At 45.1% G+C, this 21,821-nt stretch overlaps 1 protein-coding gene across 1 annotated transcript in view; it reads right to left on the bottom strand.

Annotated features, from left to right (window-relative positions):
* The window catches only part of LOC141219309 (pentatricopeptide repeat-containing protein 1, mitochondrial-like), a 644,632-nt gene that overhangs the window by 83,946 nt on the left and 538,865 nt on the right, over positions 1-21,821 (bottom strand). The window lies entirely within an intron of this gene.

The raw sequence follows: 21,821 nt of genomic DNA on the forward strand, positions 1-21,821 counted from the left end.
GATGGCGGGAAACGGCTCCGATTGGCGGGAAATGGCCCCGAATGGCGGGAAGCTTCACTCAGATATGTATAGAGTCTTTTCCAGGCACGCAATACCCGTTTGTGGCGGGTTGGTCACAATTCTGCCGACTACGCCAAAGCTGACTCGCCCCCTGGGCCGTGGGGTACCCGGAACCGGGCCTTCTAGTGTACGGTGCTGATGGTGGTAGTAGTGGCAACCCGATCCCATGGCTCAGGGTGGTCAGACCAAATGGTGGCAGTCTATTTATCAGTGTTTTGAATGTCCGACTACGCCACCCGTGGATTGCGGTTGGAGATAACCGCCGCTGCAAGGCAGACCGCTGAGGCTGGTTTTGGTGTGCAGCACAGGGGTAGGATAACTCCCCACGGGAAGAGTGTATCCTCAGGGCAGTGTAGGTGGATGTTGGGGGTGATAGTGCAGGCCGCAATAGTAAGAGTTCAGAGTCCGCTTCAAACAGTTCAGGGTCTTTATTGTAGATATTATTAATGACCCAACAGTACCGGTTAGGAATGGGCCTGGGTGTCTGAGAGCATTCGGGCGAGCCCCACTGGTCAGGGTGAGTGTGTAGGCCTACCGTTCTCTCTATGCTCTTTCTGACTATCCCCCTTTTTGTGGTGTAATAGCCCACGTCCCTGAGCTGGCCGTGTACTTCTCTCCTGTATGGCTTGCGACTCAGGCCTTGGGTACCTGTTGCTTGCTCCTCGATGTACTGGTCCCTCTGTGTGGCGGAGCCTCCAGGCTTCTTAGGCCAAGGGACCTGAAATCCCTCGCAGGCTGGTTCTCTGCTGCTGGGCTTGTAACCCTGACAGCCTCGGACCCCAATGTCCGGTAGATTGGTTCTCTGCCAGGACCGGCTCTCGTCGCCTCTGTCCCTGGCTTGCAGTTTCTCCTCTGCCTCACGGACTCCTCAGCTACAGCTGAACTGTCCCTCCTTCTCTGGGACTAGTCTCACTCCTGAGCTAGGTCTTCCAGTTCTCTCTAACCCTGCCCCCAGTTCCAGCTTTTATAGGGGCAGCCAGCTCCCCCTGCTGGCCTGGAACAGGAGGTGCTGTATTGTAATTGTTCCTAACCAGGGGACCTCCCTCCTGCTTTCAGAAACAGATTATTGTTTGTGGCATCCAGGCCTGGGGTGACACACACACACTGCTCTATATTTAGTATGATGCCCCCACTCCTCCATATATATAGCATGATGGTCCCACTGCTCCATATACAGGTGCATCTCACTAAATTAGAATAGCATCAAAAAGTTAATTTATTTCAGTTCTTCAATACAAAAAGCTGTCTTTCAGCTCATCTGCATTGTTGGGTCTGGTGTCTCTCATCTTTCTCTTGACAATACCCCATAGATTCTCTATAATAGATTCTCTATGGCAGGGGTCTCAAACACGCGGCTCGCGGGCCGCATGCGGCCCCTGAGGCTGCTTTATGCGGCCCGCAGGCACAGACCCCTTGATGATCCTGACCAGGTCCAGGAGGAGCCGCCGACAGCAGCGCTGAATTGCCACACAGAGACTGTTTCCCAGCACAGCATTTCCAATGACAGCCGCTGACCAATCAGAGGCCAGCAGCTGATATCTGCGTGTCGGCGCAGTGAGTATGACGTCATTGCCGTACGCTGATGTCAGCTGCTGGCCTCTGATTGGCCGGCGGCTGGCATTGGAAATGCTGTGCTGGGAGACAGTCTGTGTGCGGCAATGCAGCGCTGCTGTCGGCGGCTCCTCCTGGACCAGGTCGGGATCGTCAAGGGGTCTGACTCTGTGGTGCCTGCGGCCACATCTGCAGGAAGGACGCCGAGGGAACGGAGGACAGGTGAGAATCATCTTCTTTTTTTTTTATGTGTGTGAAGAACAGCACAGGGGGCACATAGCCACAAGAGGGGACCTGGATGGGGCACATAGCCAAAAGATGGGGACCTGGATGGGGCACATAGCCACAAGATGGGGACCTGGATGGGGCACATAGCCTCAAGATGTGGACCTGGATGGGGCACAGAGCCACTAGATGGGGACCTGGATGTGGCACATAGCCACAAGATGGGGACCTGGATGGGGCACATAGCCAAAAGATGGGGACCTGGATGGGGCACATAGCCACAAGATGGGGACCTGGATGGGGAACATAGCCACAGGATGGGGACCTGGATGGGGCACATAGCCACAAGATGGAGACCTGGATGGGACACAGAGCCACTAGATGGGGACCTGGATCGGGAACATTGCCACAGGATGGGGATCTGGATGGGGCACATAGCCACAGGATGGGAACCTGGATGGGGCACATAGCCACAGGATGGGGACCTGGTTGGGGCACATTAGTACAAGATGGGGACATTACTACAAGATGTTTGCCATTATTACTATATGATGCTAATTGTAAGACAATTTTACTGTATGTGGCCAATTGGGGGAAACAAAATTGTAAAAATCAAAAAAATAAAAATAAAGCATGAAAAAATATTGGGCGCTAAAAAAGCTGTTTTATATGTAAACTAAAGTAAACACAAAAAAGTACACGTTTATTATCGCCACATCCATAAGGACCCAAGCTATAAAAAAATAAACAGGGCAAAAATGTTCAAAAGGTGTATACAAAAAAAAATGGTATCACTAAAAATGTCACATTGAACAAAAAATGCGGCCCCCCAAATTCAAATTTTTTCCATTTGCGGCCCATATACCCAGCCGAGTTTGAGACCCCTGCTCTATGGGGTTAAGGTCAGGCGAGTTTGCTGCCAATCAAGCACAGTGATACTGTTGTGTGTAAACCAGGTATTGGTACTTTTGGCCGTGTGGACAGGGGCCAAGTCCTGCTGGAGAATGACATTTCCATCTCCAAAAAGCTTGTGGGCAGAGGGAAGCATGAAGTGCTGTAAAATGTCCTGGTAGACGGCTGTGCTGACTTTGGTCTTGATAAAACACAGTGGACCTACACCAGCAGATGACATGGCCCCCCAAACCATCACTGATTGTGGAGCCTTCACACTAGACCTCAAGCAGCTTGGATTGTGGACTCTCCACTCTTCCTCCAGACTCTGGGACCTTGATTTCCAAATGAAAATTGGAACTCTAGGACCTTGTGGAGTGTGTCAATGACTGCCTTCTGGACATCTGTCAAGTCAGCAGTCTTCCTCATGATTGTGGAGCATACTGAAACAGTATTGAAGAACTGGAATAAATTAACTTTTTGAAGATATTCTAATTTAGTGAGATGCACCTGTATATACTATGATGGTCCCACTGCCCCACATACATATAGTATAATGGCCCCACTACTCCATATGTAGTATGATGGACCCACTACTCCAGATATATAGTAGGATGGCTCCACTGCCCGATCATTTAAAAAAATAACGTTTATTCTCACTTAATCCTGATTCCCTACATCACGGCCTCTGTCTCCTCTTCCATGGCGGGACTGCAGAGCAGAGCGATGCAATGATGTCACCGAGCCACCTGCGTGAGGATGCTGACATCTCGTTAACCGCAGGCCTATGGCGATCTGTGGCATATGAAAGAGATAGTGATAGGGCAGGGAGGTTGTGTCTCACTGCTTTATCATGCGACGCCTCTGCATAAGAGACATTAGGGCTACATTAGCTACGTCACAGAAGACACTGGAGCTGGAGTATATAGAATAGGAGACACTGGGGCTGGCGTATATTCATCACAGGATACATTAGGGCTAGAGCATATACATCACAGAAGAAGCTGGAGTATATAGAATAGGAGACACTGGGGCTGGAGTACATAGAATAGGAGACACTGGGGCTGGAGTACATAGAATAGGAGACACTGGGGCTGGAGTACATAGAATAGGAGACACTGGGGCTGGCGGATATACAGTTCTGCTCAAAAATTTACATACCCCGGCAGAATTTTTGCTTTCTTGGCCTTGTTTCAGAGAAAATGAATGATAACAAAAACACTTTTTCTCCACTCATGGTTATTGGTTGGGTGAAGCCATTTACTGTCACATTTCTGTGTTTTCTCTTTTTAAATCTTAATGACAACTAGTGATGAGCGAGCATGCTCGCTACTGCTCGGTGCTCGCCCGAGTATCTCACTGCTCGAGATGCTCTGCGCTCACCGAGTATTTCCGGGTTGGTCGGGCGGGAAGTCGGGTCCCCTCCCTGCATGTTTGGCGCTCTTTACAGAGCCAATGAACATGCAGGGATTGCCTGCCATGCACTGTAATGCCATAGCCATGTTGGTTGTGGGCATTACAGTGATTGGCTGGCCGCACAGCGTCATCAGGTCTATATCTGACCTGGCGCCGCCATGCTCATCACAGTCACTCCGGATCAGACAGTGTAGGGAGAGCTGATGCTGCGTTAGGAAGAGATTTGATTGTGTATTAGGTAGTGTAGGGAGAAAAACCGCATATTACACATATCCATCTCAACAAACAGTCCTTTTGAGGACTAATCCATCTGCAGAGATATCAGGCAGGCAGTGTATATAGGCAGGCAGGCAGGGTATATAGCAGACTGCAGTGCATATAGCACAAGAGGTTCCATTCCAATTCTGCCTTCTGCTGCTGTTAGATATTTCTATACAAAGGCCCAGGTCTCAGGGGCGAGGAATACTTTTCTTTGGATCTTAATCCTCATTATTTGCTTATAAAGCAATCCAGAGAACACCGTTTTTCTGCACCATTTGCTTGTTGGCACTGCAGAATACAGCCAGGTCCTTTCCATATTAGAGCGCTAGAAATCCAGCTATTTAAAACTGTGTTTTCTCCGTCACACGGATCACATATACGTTGTCAGAAAATACTGCCATTTCTGGCCTCCATTTTTTCAGTGTGTCAGTGAAGCAATTCACAGCAGTTTGCTGTTCACACTACTTACTTACAGGCCAGGTTTTTAAAACTCTGTTTTCTCCATCACCCCGATCACATATAACTTCGCTTCTAACTCAGTCATTTGTAGTGAGCGTGGAAGATACTATCCTCCATTTAAAATGGGCAAGGCACGTGGCAAGGGACGGGGAACTGGACGTGATGGTAATGGTGCATGCAGAGGCCGAGGACAAGGCCGTGGGCAAGCCGAAATTGTGCCACAACAAACACCCACATCTTCTCGCCTGACCTTCCTGTCCCAATTTCTAGGGGACTGCAGCACACCACTATTGAACCCAGATCAGTGTCAAAAGGTTGTTGGTTGGATAGCGGATAATGCTTCCAGTCACTTAGCCACCACCAGCACCACCCTGTCTTCCACACGGTCAAGTCTCAGTAGCCGTGAGTCTGGACCGCATATTCCTCACCCTGATCCTCCTTCCTCCCACCATGCCGAGTACCCAGAGACAACTTATCCCACACTTGGACAATCTGAAGAGCTGTTCACTTTTCCATTTATGGATTCGGGCCTCTCGCCCGGTCCACTTGAAGCGGGGCAAGAGGAGATCACGTGTAGCGATGCCCAAATATTTGAGCAGCCACGGTCACACGAAGGCGCCGGTGGGAAACTGTGACAAGAGGTGGACGATGTGAGACACAATTGGCAGAAAGTCAGGAATAGTACCAGGGTGCAGAAGTGGGAGACGAGGTGGTGGATGATATAGTAACTGACCCAACCTGGCAGGAGGACATGCAGAGCAAGGACAGCAGCACACAGGGGGAGGGAGGCAGAGCACCCCAACAGGCAGGAAGAAGCAGTGTGGTGGCCGCAGACAGAAGGCAGGCTACCGTTTCCCGTAACACCAACACGAAGGAAGTTGCCACTACAACTGTTAGGTCTTCCCGAGTCTGGTTGTTTTTTAAAGACTCTGCCGATAGCTCCAAAAAGGCCATTTGCATCACGAGCCAGACCAGCATCAGCAGGGGTGTCAAAACGACCAGCCTGACCACCACCAGCATGATCAGGCACATGGCAGCAAAGCACTCGACTTTGTGGGCCGAACACCAGGGTCCAGGAACAGTGTCTACAGGTGGCACCATTGCTTCTTCTGCTGTTGTGCATGCAAGCCAATCCCCTGTCCATAGTGCATGCAAAGATACCTCCTGCCCTGCACCTGTCATTGCACACTCTCAAGTAGCAGCATCAGGAAGCACGTCCATGTCCTTGTCCCAGCGCAGCGTTCAGTTGTTCATACTCCAGTCCTTGGAATGCAAGCGCAAATATGCAGCCAACGTCCCACAGGCCACACTACTAAATTCTCACAATTCACGACTGCTTGGCTCGAAATGTTGCCTTTTAGGCTTGTGGAGACAGAAGCATTCCGCAACCTGATGGTGGCGGCCGTCCCTCGGTACTCTGTCCCCAGCCGCCACTATTTCTCCCAGTGTGCCGTCCCCACATTACACAAGCACGTGTCCCAAAACATTAGCCGTGACCTCAACAACGCAGTTACCGGTAAAGTCCACCTAACCACGGACACGTGGACAAGTGCTTGTGGGCAGGGACGGTACATCTCGCTGATAGCACACTGGGTTAAAATAGTGGAAACCGGGACCCAGTCGGACCTTGGGACGGAATACGTCCTCCCGACGCCAAGGATTGCAGGCCCTAGGTCAATCAGGGTTGCCCCCACGGTCTACAGCTCCTGCACCTCATGCTCCTCAGCCTCCTCCTCCTCCTCAGCCTCCATCTCCGCATCAGTCACAAGCTGGAAGCACTGCAGCACTGCCTCGGCCAAGAGGCAACAGGCTGTGCTGAAGCTAATATGCTTAGGTGAAAAAACACACAATGCTGAAGAGTTATGGACAGCTCTGAAAGAGCAGGCAGATCTGTGGCTCAAACCGCTGAACCTACAGCCAGGCATGGTCGTGTGTGACAATGGCCGGAACCTGGTGGCGGCTCTGAGGCGAGGCGGAGCACGATAAGATGGAGCAATTAACCATACAGGGTGATTACACACAGCCAAGCCTCATCTCATCCCAACGTGGATTGGGTGACAATGAGGAAGAGGAGGAGGAGGAAGGACAGGAACTAGTTTCATGCACTATAGACGGTGCTATCTGCACAGCTGTCATACCGTCTGTTCAGCGTGGATGGCCAGAGGACAGAGAGGAGGAGGAGGAGAGCATGGTCAGTCATCCTCTTGGTGAGGACACGGAAGTCTTGCCTGTTAGTAGTCTGGCACGCATGGCTGAGTTTATGTTATGCTGCCTTTCCCATGACCCTCGCATTCTCAAAATTTTAGGTCATTACTGGTTGGTGACACTTTTAGACCCACTCTACAAGGAGAACTTTATATCTCTTATTCCTGAGGCGGACAGGTGTACAAAAATGAGGCAGTACCAGAAGGCCCTTGTTGCGGAACTATTAAAAAAATTCCCATCTGAAAACGCTGGAGGCAGAGGGCACACTTCGTTCGACAACCAAGGCCCCCACTCTGTCACTTCTTCTCTCTGACTGAACACTGTTCTAAGATGGTGCCCTCTAGAACATGAGCCCAGGTGACCAGCAAACAATGGGCTCCTATCTACGCTCAGGAACCAACCCCTATCTGCTCCTACATCACTGGGTATTCCTACCCCCTCCCCACTCCAGCCAGGGACATGGTCTGTCGTGCCTGCATTTCTGTCTAATGGGAGCACCGTTGAGCTGTCCCTCGGAAATGGGGTGAGTGTGCTGTATGCAGCTAACTGAACCCTGGTCCATACTCCATCCTTACCCGGGAGTGGAATATCACACCTCTGGCAGAGGTGCAATACCCCTGTAGCGGCCGAGCCCTCGGGGCGCTACATTTTTATGATGCCCGAAAAAAAAAATTTTTATACAGTATGTTCATGTATACCCCCCAGGAGTAAATGTTTGTCAGCCCATACACTTAGTGCATGGCATTACAAGTATAGGAGGCCCGCTCCTTTCTAATGGTAAAAAAAAATTTATGATGCGCTCCTCCACGTCTCTTCCAAGGGCCATTGAAGTGCCTCCAAATTTTTGGCAGCCCTTGCAGTCACTGCATAGTCCAACACTATGGGAGACTCTCTCCTTTCTAATGGGAATTTGTCATTACTGTGGCCTGGTCTATGTGTCTTTAAATTCTTAGTGGGTTTTTCCTAAACTTGGTCAGCCGTTGGACTCACTGCATACCCTATAACTGTATAGCAGACCCTCTCCTTTCTAATGGGAACATGTCATATCTTGTTACTGTGGCCCTGCTCTGTGTGTCTTTAAATTCTTAGTGGGGATTTTCCTAAAATCTGTCAGCCGTTGGACTCACTGCATACCCTATAACAGTATAGCCGACCCTAGAATTTCTAATGGGAATTTGTCGTTACTGTGACCCTGCTCTATGTGTCTTTAAATTCTTAGTCGTTTTTTTCCTAAAATTGGTCAGCCGTTGGACTCACTGCATACCCTATAACTGTATAGCAGATCCTGTCCTTTCTAATGGGAGCATGTCGTACCTTGTTACTGTGGCCCTGCTCTGTGTGTCTTTAAATTCTTATTGAGGTTTTTCATTAAAATTTGTCAGCCGTTGGATTCACTGCATACCCTATAACTGTATAGCAGACCCTCTACTTTCTAATGGGAACATGTCGTACCTTGTTACTGTGGCCCTGCTCTGTGTGTCCTTAAATTCTTAGTGGGGTTTTTCCTAAAATTTGTCAGCCGTTGGATTCACTGCATACCCTATAACTGTATAGCAGACCCTCTCCTTTCTAACGGGAACATGTCGTACCTTGTTACTGTGGCCATGCTCTTTGTGTCTTTAAATTGTTAGTGTTTTTTTTCAAAAATTTTGGCCACCCTTGCAGTCACAGCATGGGCATTACCACTATAGAAGACCCGCTCCTTTATAATGGGAACATTTTTTTTACTGAGACCCTCCTCTATGTCTCTTCAAAGGGGTATTAGGTTGCGTCCAAATTTTTGACAACCCTTGCAGTCACTGGATGCGCAATAACAGTATAGGAAACCCACTTGTTAATAATGGGAACAACAAAGCATAGCCCTCTGATGGCTCTCTAACAATAGCTAGGGCCGACTGCTGGCCTTTTAAGAATAGTAAGGGCCGTCTGATGTCCCTATAAAAATAGGCTTTATGACTTTCAGAGTCCCTCCATCATAAATAAAACAGGATGTGTCTGATGACACCACATTGCCAGATGAGGTTGTAAAATGTTAAAGTGACATTTCCCGGTGAATGCATTTTTCATAAAAAATAACATAAAAAAACATAACAATAGGATCTTTCTTTAGTATAAAAAACAGCATCACCAATTTAACCTCAATGTAATCACATTGTTCAGCTTATGTACCTCCTCCTCCATCTCCGAAATGACCACATCAGTCACAAGCTGACAGCACTGCAGCACTGCCTTGGCCAAACAGCAACAGGCTGTGCTGAAGATAACATGCTTAATGCTTAATTGACAAACCGCCCAGCGCTGCATAGTTGTTGAAAGCTGTAACACAGCAGCTTGATCTGTGGCTCTCACCGCTGAACATACAGCCAGGCATGGTCATGTGTTACAATGGGCGGAACCTGGTGACAGAGAAATGACAACCGGGGTAGATAAGGTTTCCCTCTATGCCAGTCCTTTCACAGAGCTAAAGAATATGGCTGTGGTGAAATACAACTCCCACTAAGAAGCTGTTTCAGATTGAAAAACATTGTGCCCAACAGAGGATTTGTTTCTGAGAGCTAACCTTTCTCACCCGCTCAAGAGCCCCATAGCAGCTGCAAAGTTAGCGCTATCATGAACTCTCCTGAGGTAGAAGCCAAGGCACACCAGAGAATTCTCTGGTGGGACTGTCCAACCCTGCTGAGAAGCAGTCCTGGCTAAGAAAAGTGTGTGGGAAGATTCCAGGACACTCTATTTTTACTGAGGAGGAAACACATGCAAACATGGGGAGAACATACAAATTTCTTGCAGATGTTGTCCTTGCTGGGATTTGAACCCAGGATCCCAGTGCTGCAAGACTTCAGTGCTAACCACTGATCCAATGTGCTGCCGTTCACCCTCTAATATCTAACAAGCTGGAGAAACTTGAACCTACTGCCACTCTATCATCAGCTCCTTTGTGAGAAAATTTATTTGGGCAGCCACTCAGTCTACCAAATAAAATTCCAGAGAAGGAAATTGAGGATGGCTTCGCTACTGGTACTGGGGACAGTGCTAATACCATGGTGTTGTACCATAGTTTGCTGGAAATATTCCAGGCTGTTAGGAGGCAAGAAAATTCCCACAGAAAAGTACCAGCAGTAATGTTCAGACCACATTTCAAGTGCAAGCAGCTTTAGAGGACTTCCTGGGAGAAATGACACGCAGGGTAGATACGGTTTCCCTCTATGCCAGTCCTTTCACTGAGCTAAATACAACTCTTATCAAAAAAAGTTGTGGACTGGCTCCGTACCGTCCCTGGCCACATTCACCTGTCCACGTGTTTGTGGTTAGGCAGTCCTTCTTAGTAAGTGCACTGGGTAGGGCATGGGTACTGTTGTGGGACCCGTGCTTGTGGAAGGCGAAGGCGATACCGGGAAAATTACTGGCGGCTGGGGACCGAGTATGGACACCCGGCCGCCGCCTGCATGAGGTTGTGAAAAGCTTCCACCTCCACAAGCTTAAAAGGCCATATTTCAAGTGCAAAGAGCTGCCCAGAAATCTGTCAGTTTAGTGTTGCGGTCTGTGGGTGGGTGGGTGGCTGGCTGCATACTTGCAATTGCATTCCAAGTAAAAGAAAACTAAGCAGATGATGGCCTCTATCATCATCATGGCCTCACCTCGGCACTATGAACTCTCCTGAAGGAGAAGCCAGGGCCCGCCGGAGGAGTCTCCGGTTCTCTGGTGGGCCCGTCCAACCCTGCCGAAAAGCAGCCCTGGCTAAGAAAAGTGTGGGGGAAGGTTCCCGGACACTCTATGGCTGCTTTTTTAATGCGGATCGGCCATGCTTATGCATGTTATTTCTCAAAACGCATTACGGATCAGGCCATTTTCCAACTCTGTATTCAAGAAATTAAATGCGCAAAGAAAGATGTGTGTGTGTCAAAGCACCATTGACAAGTGCAAGTTGATGTTGGATGGGCTGCCATTGCTTCTGCAACAAGCTCATTTACAGGATTTTCTGGGAGAAATGACACGCAGGGTAGATACGGTTTCCCTCTATGCCAGTCCTTTCACCGAGCTAAATACAACTCTTAGCAAAAAAAGTTGTGGACTGGCTCCGTACCGTCCCTGGCCACATTCACCTGTCCACGTGTTTGTGGTTAGGCGGTCCTTCCCAGTAAGTGCACTGGGGCGGGCACGGGTAATGTTATGGGACCCGTGATTGTGGAAGGCGGAGGCGATACCGGGAAATATAGTGGCGGCTGGGGACCGAGTATGGACACCCGGCCGCCGCCGGCATGAGGTTATGAAAAGCTTCCGCCTCCACGAGCCTAAAAGGCCACATTTCAAGTGCAAGCAGCTGTCAGAAATTTGGCAGTATAGTATTGCAGCCTGTGGGTGGGTGGCTGCCGGCATTCTTGTGCTTGCATTCCAAGGAATGGGGTAGGGACAACTGAACACTGCAGTGGGACAAGGACGTGGACGGTGATTGTTTCAAGTCTGCAACGACAGGTGCATGGCGGGAGGCATCTTCGCATGTGCCAAGGATCACTTATGATGGGCACACATTTAGGCAGTGACCTGGGATTCAGAGATGTTTCCAGAGGTCTTCCCCTTGCTGCTCCCATGTCTTTTCAGCACTGTATGCATGTGTCTGATGATGTGTCACACACCACATGGCCAGATAAGGTTGTAAAATGTTAAAATGACATTTCCTGGTGAATGCATTTGTCTTGGTTGAAAGCAATGCAAAAGTGCAAAAACGTGTCAAAAATGCTACGTGTGTAGGAGTATTTGTGTTTTTGTTTATTTATTTTGCCTTATATACAAGTCATCACCCTGGAAAGGATGTTCCTTACGCCGTAAAAGTGGCGTAATACTCTGACGACGTTGTTGACAGCAGTGTTCTGGGAGTCAGAGATGCTTCCAGGGGTCTTCCCCATGTTGTTCCCATGTCATTTGAGCACAGTTCCCATCGATTTGGGTAATTTTTAGGCCCTCTGCAGACCGCCGTGGGGAGCCACCTGAAAAATGCTCAAGTTTCCCCTAGACTTATATTGGGCTCATTGCTCGGGTTGAGCACCCGAGTATTTCAATTTGCTCGACCCGAGCAACGAGTACTCGAGCATTTTAGTGCTCGCTCATCACTAATGACAACCAAAAACATCCAAATAATCCTGATCAAAAAGTTCACATACCCTGGTGATTTTGGCCTGATAACATGCACAGAATTTGACACAAATGGGTTTGAATGGCTACTAAAGGTAACATCCTCACCTATGACCTGTTTGCTTGTAATCAGTGTGTGTGCATAAAGCTGAGTGAGTTTCTGGGATCCAGCCACTGACTTTTCTGGATTTTGAGATGGGGAAAGCAAAAGAATTATCAACGGATCTACGGGAAAAGGTAGTTGAACTGTATAACACAGGAAAGGGAGGCAAAAAGAGTATAACACAGGAAAGGGATACAAAAAGATATCCCAGGAATTGATAATGCCAGTCTGCAGTGTTCAAACTGTGATTAACAAATGGAAAATCAGATGCTCTGTAAAAACCAAACCACAGTCAGGTAGACCAACAAAAATTTCAGCCACAACTGCCAAGAAAATTGTTCGGGATGCAAAGAAAAACCAACAAATAACATCAGCTGAGAACACACTTAGGGGTGTACTCACTTTTGTTGCCAGCGGTTTAGACATTAATGGCTGTGTGTTGAGTTATTTTGCAGGCACACCAAATTTACAGTTAAACAAGCTGTACACTGACTACTGTACATTGTATCAAAGTGTCGCATCTTCAGTGTTGTCCCATCAAAAATATATATATGTATTCCGGCCCATTTTTGGAGTTTTGTGTGAAATTATGTCCAATTTGCCTTTTTTTTCTCAGTTTTTTTGTGTTGTTCCAATAAACACAAAGGAAATAAACATGCGTGTAATAAAACATGTGTAATTTTCTGAAACAATTTCAAGGGTGCCAGCACTTTCCGCCATGACTGTATATGCAGGTAGAGTCCTTAACCCCTTTACAACCCAAAGTGGTTTGCACGTTAATGAGAAGGCCAATTTTTACAATTCTGACCACTGTCACTTTATGAGGTAATTACTCTGGAACGCTTCAACGGATCCCCCTGGTTCTGAGAATATTTTTTCATGACATATTGTACTTTATGATTGTGGTAGAATTTCTTCGATATCACTTGTGTTTATTTGTGAAAAAACAGATATTTGGCGAAAATGTTGAAAATTTTGCAATTTTCAAAATTTGAATTTTTATGCCCTTAAATCGGAGAGATATGTCACACAAAAAAAGTTAATAAATAACATTTCCCATATGTCTACTTTACATCAGCACAATTTTGGAACCCAAATTTATTTTTATTAGGGAGCTATAAGGGTTAAAATTGACCAGCGATTTCTCATTTTTCCAACAAAATTTACAAAACCATTTTATTAGGGACCGCATCACATTTGAAGTCACTTTGAGGGGTCTTTATGACTGAAAATACCCAAAAGTGACACCATTTTTAAAACTGCACCCCTCAGTGAATCGGGTCATCATGGCAACATCCGGGAAGCCGCGGCACACATTGCTGGAAACCGGCAGGAGAGGTGACTATCCCGATCACCTCCCCTTGCCCCCGCAATGCTGCGAACGACTTCGATCGCAGCATTGCGGGGGTTAATGTGCGGGACCTCTCCCAGCACATAGCACCGGGTGTCAGCTGTGACAATCAGTTGACACCCGGCGGCGATCACGCCCGCACAGCCTGTGTGCGGGCGCGATCGCAAAGATGTACTAATACATATCAGGCTCTTAAGTCCCAGGGCGCAGATACGTATCAGTACGTCTTGGGCTTTAACCCCTTAATAACATCTGACGTACTAATACGCGTCTGTGCCCTGGGACTTAAGAGCCAGACTCGTATTAGTACGTCATCGCGATCGCGCGCGCACATAGGCTGTGCGGGCGCGATCGCCGCCGGGTGTCAGCTGATTGTCACAGCTGACACCCGGTACTATGTGCAGGGAGCGGTCCTGCACCGCTCCCAGCACATTAACCCCCGCGATGCTGCGATCGAAGTCGATCGCGGCATTGCGGGGGCAAGGGGAGGTGATCGGCGATACTCACCTCCTCTTCCGGCTTCCAGCGCAGTCTGCAAAGGCTTCCCGGGTGTTGCCATGACGACCCGATGTCGTCATGACAACATCCGGGTCACCAGAGAGCAGGAAGATTGCTTGGACATGCGCAGTGCATCTCCAAGCAATCTTCACACTGTGCATTTCTGACAGCCTTCATGGCATAGGGATGGTGCTCCATTCCTGTGCCATGCAGGCGATCAGAAAAAAAAAAAGTGAAAGTCCCAGAGTGGGACAAAGTAATAAAGTGTATAAACTGTGTGAAAGTGGAAAAAAAAAAAAAAAATGTGCAAAAATATTATAAAAAAATAAAAAAAATAATACACCAAAAATAAAAATATAATGTACCCATCAATAAATATTATTATAAAAAAAATATTTGGTATCGCCGCGTCCGGAAAAACCTGACCTATAAAACTGTCCCACTAGTTAACCCCTTCAGTGAACACGGTAAAAAAAAAAAAACGAAGCAAAAAGCAATGCTTTATCACCATACCGCCAAACAAAAAGTGGAATAACACGCGATCAAAAAGACGCATATAAATAAAAATGATACTGCTGAAAACGTCATCTCGTCCCGCAAAAAACAAGCCGCCATACAGCTCCATCAGCCGAAAAATAAAAGTTATAGCTCTCAGAATAAAGCGATACTAAAAAATATTTTTTTCTATAAAATAGCTTTTATTGTGTATAAGCGCCAAAACATAGAAAAATGATACAAATGTGGTACCGCTGTAAACGTACTGACCCGAAGAATAAAGCTACCTCATCAATTTTACCACACGCGGAACAGAATAAAAAAAAAAAAAAAAAAAACAATTCCTGAATTGTTGGTTTTTGTTTATTCTGCCTCCCAAAAATCGGAATAGAAAGCGATCAAAAAATGTCACGTGCCTGAAAATGGCACCAATAACAACGTCAAGTCATCCCGCAAAAAACGAGCCGTCACATGACTGTCTGCCAAAATCTGGAAAAATTATAGCTCTCAAAATATGGCGATGCAAAAACTAGATTTAAAAAAAAATGCGTCTTTTAGTGTGTGACAGCTGTCAGTCATAAAAACCCCATATGATTCTGGCATTGCTGTAATCACACCGACCCGAAGAATAAAGTCGTCTAATCACTTATACCGCACAAGGAACGGCGTCAAAAATAAACTCTTGGGTTAGGATTGGGCTAGGGTTAGGGCTGGGTTTGGGGCTAGGGTTGTGCTGGGGCTAGGGTTGTGCTGGGGCTAGGGTTGTGCTGGGGCTAGGGTTGTGCTAGGGTTAGGGCTGGGGTTGGGATTTTTTTCAAAAGTAAGAAAAAAAGATGACGATATGGCGACTAGTGTTGAGAGCAAGTGCTCGCTACTTGAGTTTGCATCGGGTGCTCTGGTATGCATTGAGTATCGTGGGTATTTGAGTGACATGCTCGAGTCTCTGCCCCATATGCTTCGCGGCCAAAAAACTTTACGGGGATTGCCTGCCATGCACGAGCGATCCCCACATGTTTTTTTTGGGGTGTCTAATAACCGTGAAACATGCGGAGCAGGGACTCGAGCATGTCACTCGAGCACACGCTGTACATGGTACATACCTGAGTACCCGATGCAAACTCAAGTAGCGAGCACTTGCGCTCAAGAATAATGACAACTTATTCAATATGATGACCTAATGTAAACAAATTCTGTGCCGTACCTCTGGGTTCAAAATGTTCACTATACACCTTAATAAAATCCTTGAGGGGTATAGTTTCCAAAATGGGGACACTTGTGGGGGAGCTCCACTGTTTAGGCACATCACGGGCTCTCCAAACGCGACATGGTGTCCGCTAACAAATTGAATGGAAAATCGGCTCAAATTGTTAGCGGACGCCATGTTGCGTTTGGAGAGCCCCTGTGTGCCCAAACATTGGAGCTCCCCCACAAGTGACCCCATTTTGGAAACTAGACCCCCGAAGGCACCTATCTAGATGCATAGTGAGCACTTGGAATCCCCAGGTGCTTCACAAATTGATTCGTAAAAATGAAAAAGTGAAAAAAAAAAACACTTTTTCATTTTTATGAATCAATTTGTGAAGCACCTGGGGTTCCAAGTGCTCACTATGAATCTAGATAGGTGCCTTGGGGGGTCTAGTTTCCAAAATGGGGTCACTTGTGGGGGAGCTCCAATGTTTGGGCACGCAGGGACTCTCTAAATGCAACATGGTATCCGCTAACAAATTGAATGGAAAATCGGCTCAAATTGTTAGCGGATACCATGTAAAGTAGACATGTGGGAAATGTTATTTATTAACTCTTTTGTGTGACATATCGCTCTGATTTCAGGGCTTAAAAATTCAAATTTTGAAAATTGCAAAATTTTCTAAATTTTCGCCAAATTTCCGTTTTTTTCACAAATAAACGCAAGTGATATCGAAGAAATTTTTCCACAATCATGAAGTACAATATGTCACGAAAAAACAATCTCAGAATCAGGGGGATCCGTTGAAGCGTTCCAGAGTAATTACCTCATAAAGTGACAGTGGTCAGAATTGTAAAAATTGGCCCGGTCATTAACGTGCAAACCACCCGCGGGGCTTAAGGGGTTAAAGAAGTTAAAATTATGTGAAAATGGGAAAAGTCACAAAACTTTGCAACTTTTCAAGAGCTTTATGCCAGTTTTCTGGCAAAAACACTGGTGAATCGGGTTCATAATCTCTAATCCTTTCAGCTCCCTTTAATTAGACTACTTTCAACAAACTAATTATAAGTATTGGGTCTGTTTTTTTTTTAATGCTTTTAAAATAATTGTAAATATTTTCAATCCCCTTTTGTTATAAGGATTTCCCAAAAATTAGCTAATCATAGGTTGTCCTGCATTCGTGACAGTGATTGACTGCGCGGTCACTTGGAAGTTTACATTGGCATCACTACAGGGCCGGTAAAGAAGGACTGTCAGGGACCCCCAGAGTGTGGTAAAATGCGCCAACTAATTCATAATTCATTTAATTCTCACACAATATACTAAGTTAGTGTAAGTCTACAAAAAAGCAACAAAACTTGGTGCTAAAAAAATTGAGCATAACTTTTTGAAAAATGAACCAGGTTATGCCAAATCTTACATATTTTGTGACTTTGTGATCAGTTATCAACACAAATATTTTACTCAAATTACCAGATCGATGGATAAGCATTGGGACTTTTCCCTAAATCTCTCCAAAACATCACCGCTTATAGAAGACCACCCTCATATCCAGATCAGATTTTCTGTGAGAGATGCCCAGATTCACAATATAGTATGCATACTGGCCATCTATGAGAAGTCCACCCCAATGGAAGTCCAGTTATTAAAGAGGATTTTACTGTTTATATAAGGGGCAGACAATGACAGTGAAGGGCCCTTAATCAGGACTTCTGATCTGGGCCCCCCACCCTCCATCAGGCACCACCTACATATACATTTCCATGTATATTTATATTAGGCACACATATAAAATTTGCACATGCTAATACTCTATACACATTTTAACGTATGCATATACATAGTGCACACAAACATAAAATACAGACATACACATAAGATGCACATACACAGTATACAGTCCCGGTAGTCCTCATAGTTTTAAGCATGGACCCTGGCAAATTGTAGACGGACTTTTATTGTTCATGGGCTTTAAGGGAGAGAGGCTTCCTTTGTGGAGGACACTCATGAATGCCATTCATTTGCAGTGTACACCGTGTCGTGTTATGGAAAACACTCACCCTAGTTTGGCTTTCTACTTCTTCAGCTAATAGCAATGAATTTGCCTGTCGATTTTCTTCTCATCAGAAGATGCTTTTGTTTAGATGTTAGCTTCCATCTGACTGATAAGAAAAGCTTTGCTGATCTTCTTGTAGACTTCACATTTTTTGTAAAGAAATTATTTTCTTTCTCAGAAATGTCTTGTGACATTTCTCTTCTATGTGGTGCCACTTACCCTTCTCATCAGAGGACGCTTTTGTTTAGGTGTTAACTTCCATAGTCGGCCTGGACGTCTCTGTAAGATGGTTGCAGTTCCATCTTTGTTATAGTTTTGCATCACTTTTGCTACAGTATTCTGACTGATAAGTAAAGTTTTGCTGATCTTCTTGTAGACTTCACATTTATTGCAAAGAAATTATTTTCTTTCTCAGGTTTTGTGACATTTCCCTTCTATGTGGTGCCATTGCTGATAGCATGAAATGGGAAGGAGTTTTCTTTATTAAGTAACTTCCTTTTACAGACACCTGTCTGCTGGACATCTGTTTAATGAATAATTACACTTACCTGTGGTTCAGTTCTTGTTAATTAGAATTTTGTTGTCTAAACTTAGCTTTTCTCTTAAGACTGTTACTGGGATGTTCTCATTTTTGAAACATGATCTTGAATGAGTTTGTTAAGAAAATTACTTTTTTGGGGTCTGCAAAATACCAAATCTTGTTTGCATTCAATGGCTCAAATTTGCGAGAGTATTTTGTAGTATGGTATCCCATATAAAATGATGATTCTGAAAGGAAACTACAGGTTTGCTGACAAATCTATTTGGGTGTACTGATTTATGCTAAACACTGTATATATATATATATATATATATATATATATATATATATATATATATATATATATATATATATATATATATAAACCTTATAAGTTTGGTATCACAGTAATCGTACTACTGACTCTGAATCATTTTGCCAGTTTGTTTTTACAACACAATACACACTGTAAAATGAAGGAGCCCAAACCTGGCATTTTTTCTCATTTTTCAACACATTATATGATAAAATGAATGGTGTTGTTCAAAACTACAACATTAAGCGTCAGCACACTGTGATTTGCTGATCTGTAAGATGCGTTCTTTGTGCTGTGAAAATACACAGCTGTGATATCTCACCAAATATTCATAGTGGGAACTTAAAATTATGTTTTTCTGCCATGATTAAGGATGGTTTGGATGTATGAAACATGTTGACCTTTTATTTCTATCTTTGTGGAATTAAGGCTGCATGAACCAGTCACCAACCATTATCTGTATATGTACAAATATTAAGTGCTACTGAGTGCTGTAGGAAAAACTTAGAATAGTGAGGTGATTTGATAGTCCTGCCACAAATAATCTGTTTCTACTGCACACTTAAAATCTCTGATAGTGGGAATGAACATGATTGCCTGCAGTAGTGCACTCCTGAGAGCTGGTGCAGCAGAGAAAATGTCTTGGACATGAGAGTGGGAGGTCCTGATTATGGAGGATGTTAATCTTAGCTCATTGGAGTATAGATATGGTAGAGATGCAGGACTGTGCAGCAGTGTGGAGAGGTTTGTGGATGAGTGTAATGACTGGTACAGGGTGGAGGCACCAGTGTAACTGCTGGACAGAAATATGAGACTGACTGCTGCATTAAGGATAATGAGAAATACATTTAGTGAGAAGAAGAGCAATTAGTGAGTTACAAGTATTTGTGAATTCAAGACAAAAAGGAATCAGAGCAACAGTAACAGATTTTACTTTTTTTTAATTAATAATGGGATGAATAAAATCGTGAACATTATCAAAAGACTAAATCAAAGTCAGGAAGATAGCCGAGGTCAGATACCAGGTGATCAGTAAATGACAAGTTAGACGAGCAGTATGAATACCGCGGAGCCCGATGACAGAGGCGTTACTGAAACTTGTCCAGGTTGACCAGTCAGAAGGCCACAGGTAGATGGTGAAGGTCCTTCTATACAGCTCCAGCAGTGATGATGGATCTGCTGGACTTCAGGGCGCTAGATGCTTAGGTGTCCCGTCTTTTAGATGGTTTTAGGGCAACAGTGACAGCATGCAAATGCGCGAGCAGCCCTGGATAATCCACGCCGGCAGGATGATAAGATCCGGCGGAAGATGGAACCTATGACAAGAGAAATAAATATAATGTAAGTGATGGGACTCCATATTACATGATAATGCTGTGCAGTCACTGTGGCCGGACGGCAGAGGAATATTATCATACAGAGGTCAGGGGTCATTGTCAGCAATCATACATGTGACAATCCCATCACTGACAGATGACATCTACTCCACATGAATTATTCTCACTGACATCACACAACATGGAGTTGATTCTCACACTTACCTCGTCTCTTTTTCCCATTTTTTCCATTTTCTGAGTTTTGTTGCTCCATACTCAGATTTATTGCCGATTTTCTTTCTTCATGAGATGGAAATTCTGATGAAAAATTAAAAAAAAAATCAGTAACAATATATTCTTATAGGATCTGCTTTGTCATAATATGGATAACATAAGAGACCTATAGTATTGTATAAAACCATGTGGGAATATTTGAGCCTTGAAGTCAACATTCACATTGCTGGTGCTGTAGACATGTACATACCTGGCAATGGGGACGAGGGTGGCAAGATGGTAACAGCATCGTCTGTATTACATACAGGAACAGATACTTTCTGCCTGTTTGAAGAAGAAAAACATGTAAATCTCAAGTAAACTCCGTATAAAAGGGGTTGTCTCACTAGAAGAACACCGACTATAAGGCCTAGTAGGACATATGACTGTCATAGTGGGGAAGGTCTTCTGCTCAAGACTACCTTTTATAGAGAGCTGAGAGGAAAACAACTACCAAGAATGGCCGGCATTTCATACTACATCTCTCCTACAGTGAGGGCAGCACTAAAAGTGCATGACCGGCCACAATTATGGGCTGTTATCTCCAACAATTCCGAAAGCTGAAAGCACAATGACCCATAACCATGGGGCGGTGGATGCTACATTTGATATTATGGTATTTATGTCCTATATTTGGTGTTGTGCACATATATCAGCCTGGAGCTCCCAGTAATGACCCCATAATCTACTCACATTTCTGAGATGTTTGTGTTCGATTCTGGTGTACACTCTGGAGGGGCCTTGGGATCCTCGTTGTTCACCATCCCGTTAGTGGTGGTAGAGTGCTAAATGTGGATAACAATAAGTTATTAAATATACATACTTTTTAATTTTATAGATCCTTTTTTTGTACATATTTTGGATTTATCGATCACATACTTACTTTAGAAAGCCTCTCAGAAGATGATGATGCAAATATTCGGAAGATAAAGTTCTCATCGTCCTCACTTGTGCCCTCCTTATCCTCTGAGATCAGATGGTTGTTTTCATCAGAGTGATCTACAAGGCATAGGTAAGGAAGGATTGTTAGAGGGTGTCAGTATAACACAGTCGCTATATCTCACTAGGTTAATAGATGATGCAACGTAATATACAGAATACATGAAAAAAAACTCCTGTACAAAATTAGGGAAATAGGGATACAGTACGAACCCATGGTCAACATAGCTGAGATCCATGAAACATGGATAACATAGTAGACCAGAAAAACCATGTGGAAATATTTGAGCCTTGAAGTCAACATTCACATTGTTGGTGCTGTAGACATGTACATACCTAGCAATGGGGACGAGGGTGGCAAGATGGTAACAGCATCGTCTGTATTACATACAGGAACAGATTCTTTCTGCCTGTTTGAAGAAGAAAAACATGTAAATCGTAAGTAAACACAGTATAAAATGGGTTGTCTCACTATAAGAACACTGACTATAAGGCCTAATAGGACATATGACTGTCATAGTGGGGAAGGTTTTCTGCTCAAAACTACCTTCCATGGATCAGAACACAACTACC

The sequence above is a fragment of the Phyllobates terribilis genome, unplaced genomic scaffold (assembly GCF_046119375.1).
Source record: "Phyllobates terribilis strain yellow unplaced genomic scaffold, ASM4611937v1 Scaffold_261__1_contigs__length_2674298, whole genome shotgun sequence".
In the NCBI taxonomy this organism is placed as follows: domain Eukaryota; kingdom Metazoa; phylum Chordata; class Amphibia; order Anura; family Dendrobatidae; genus Phyllobates; species Phyllobates terribilis.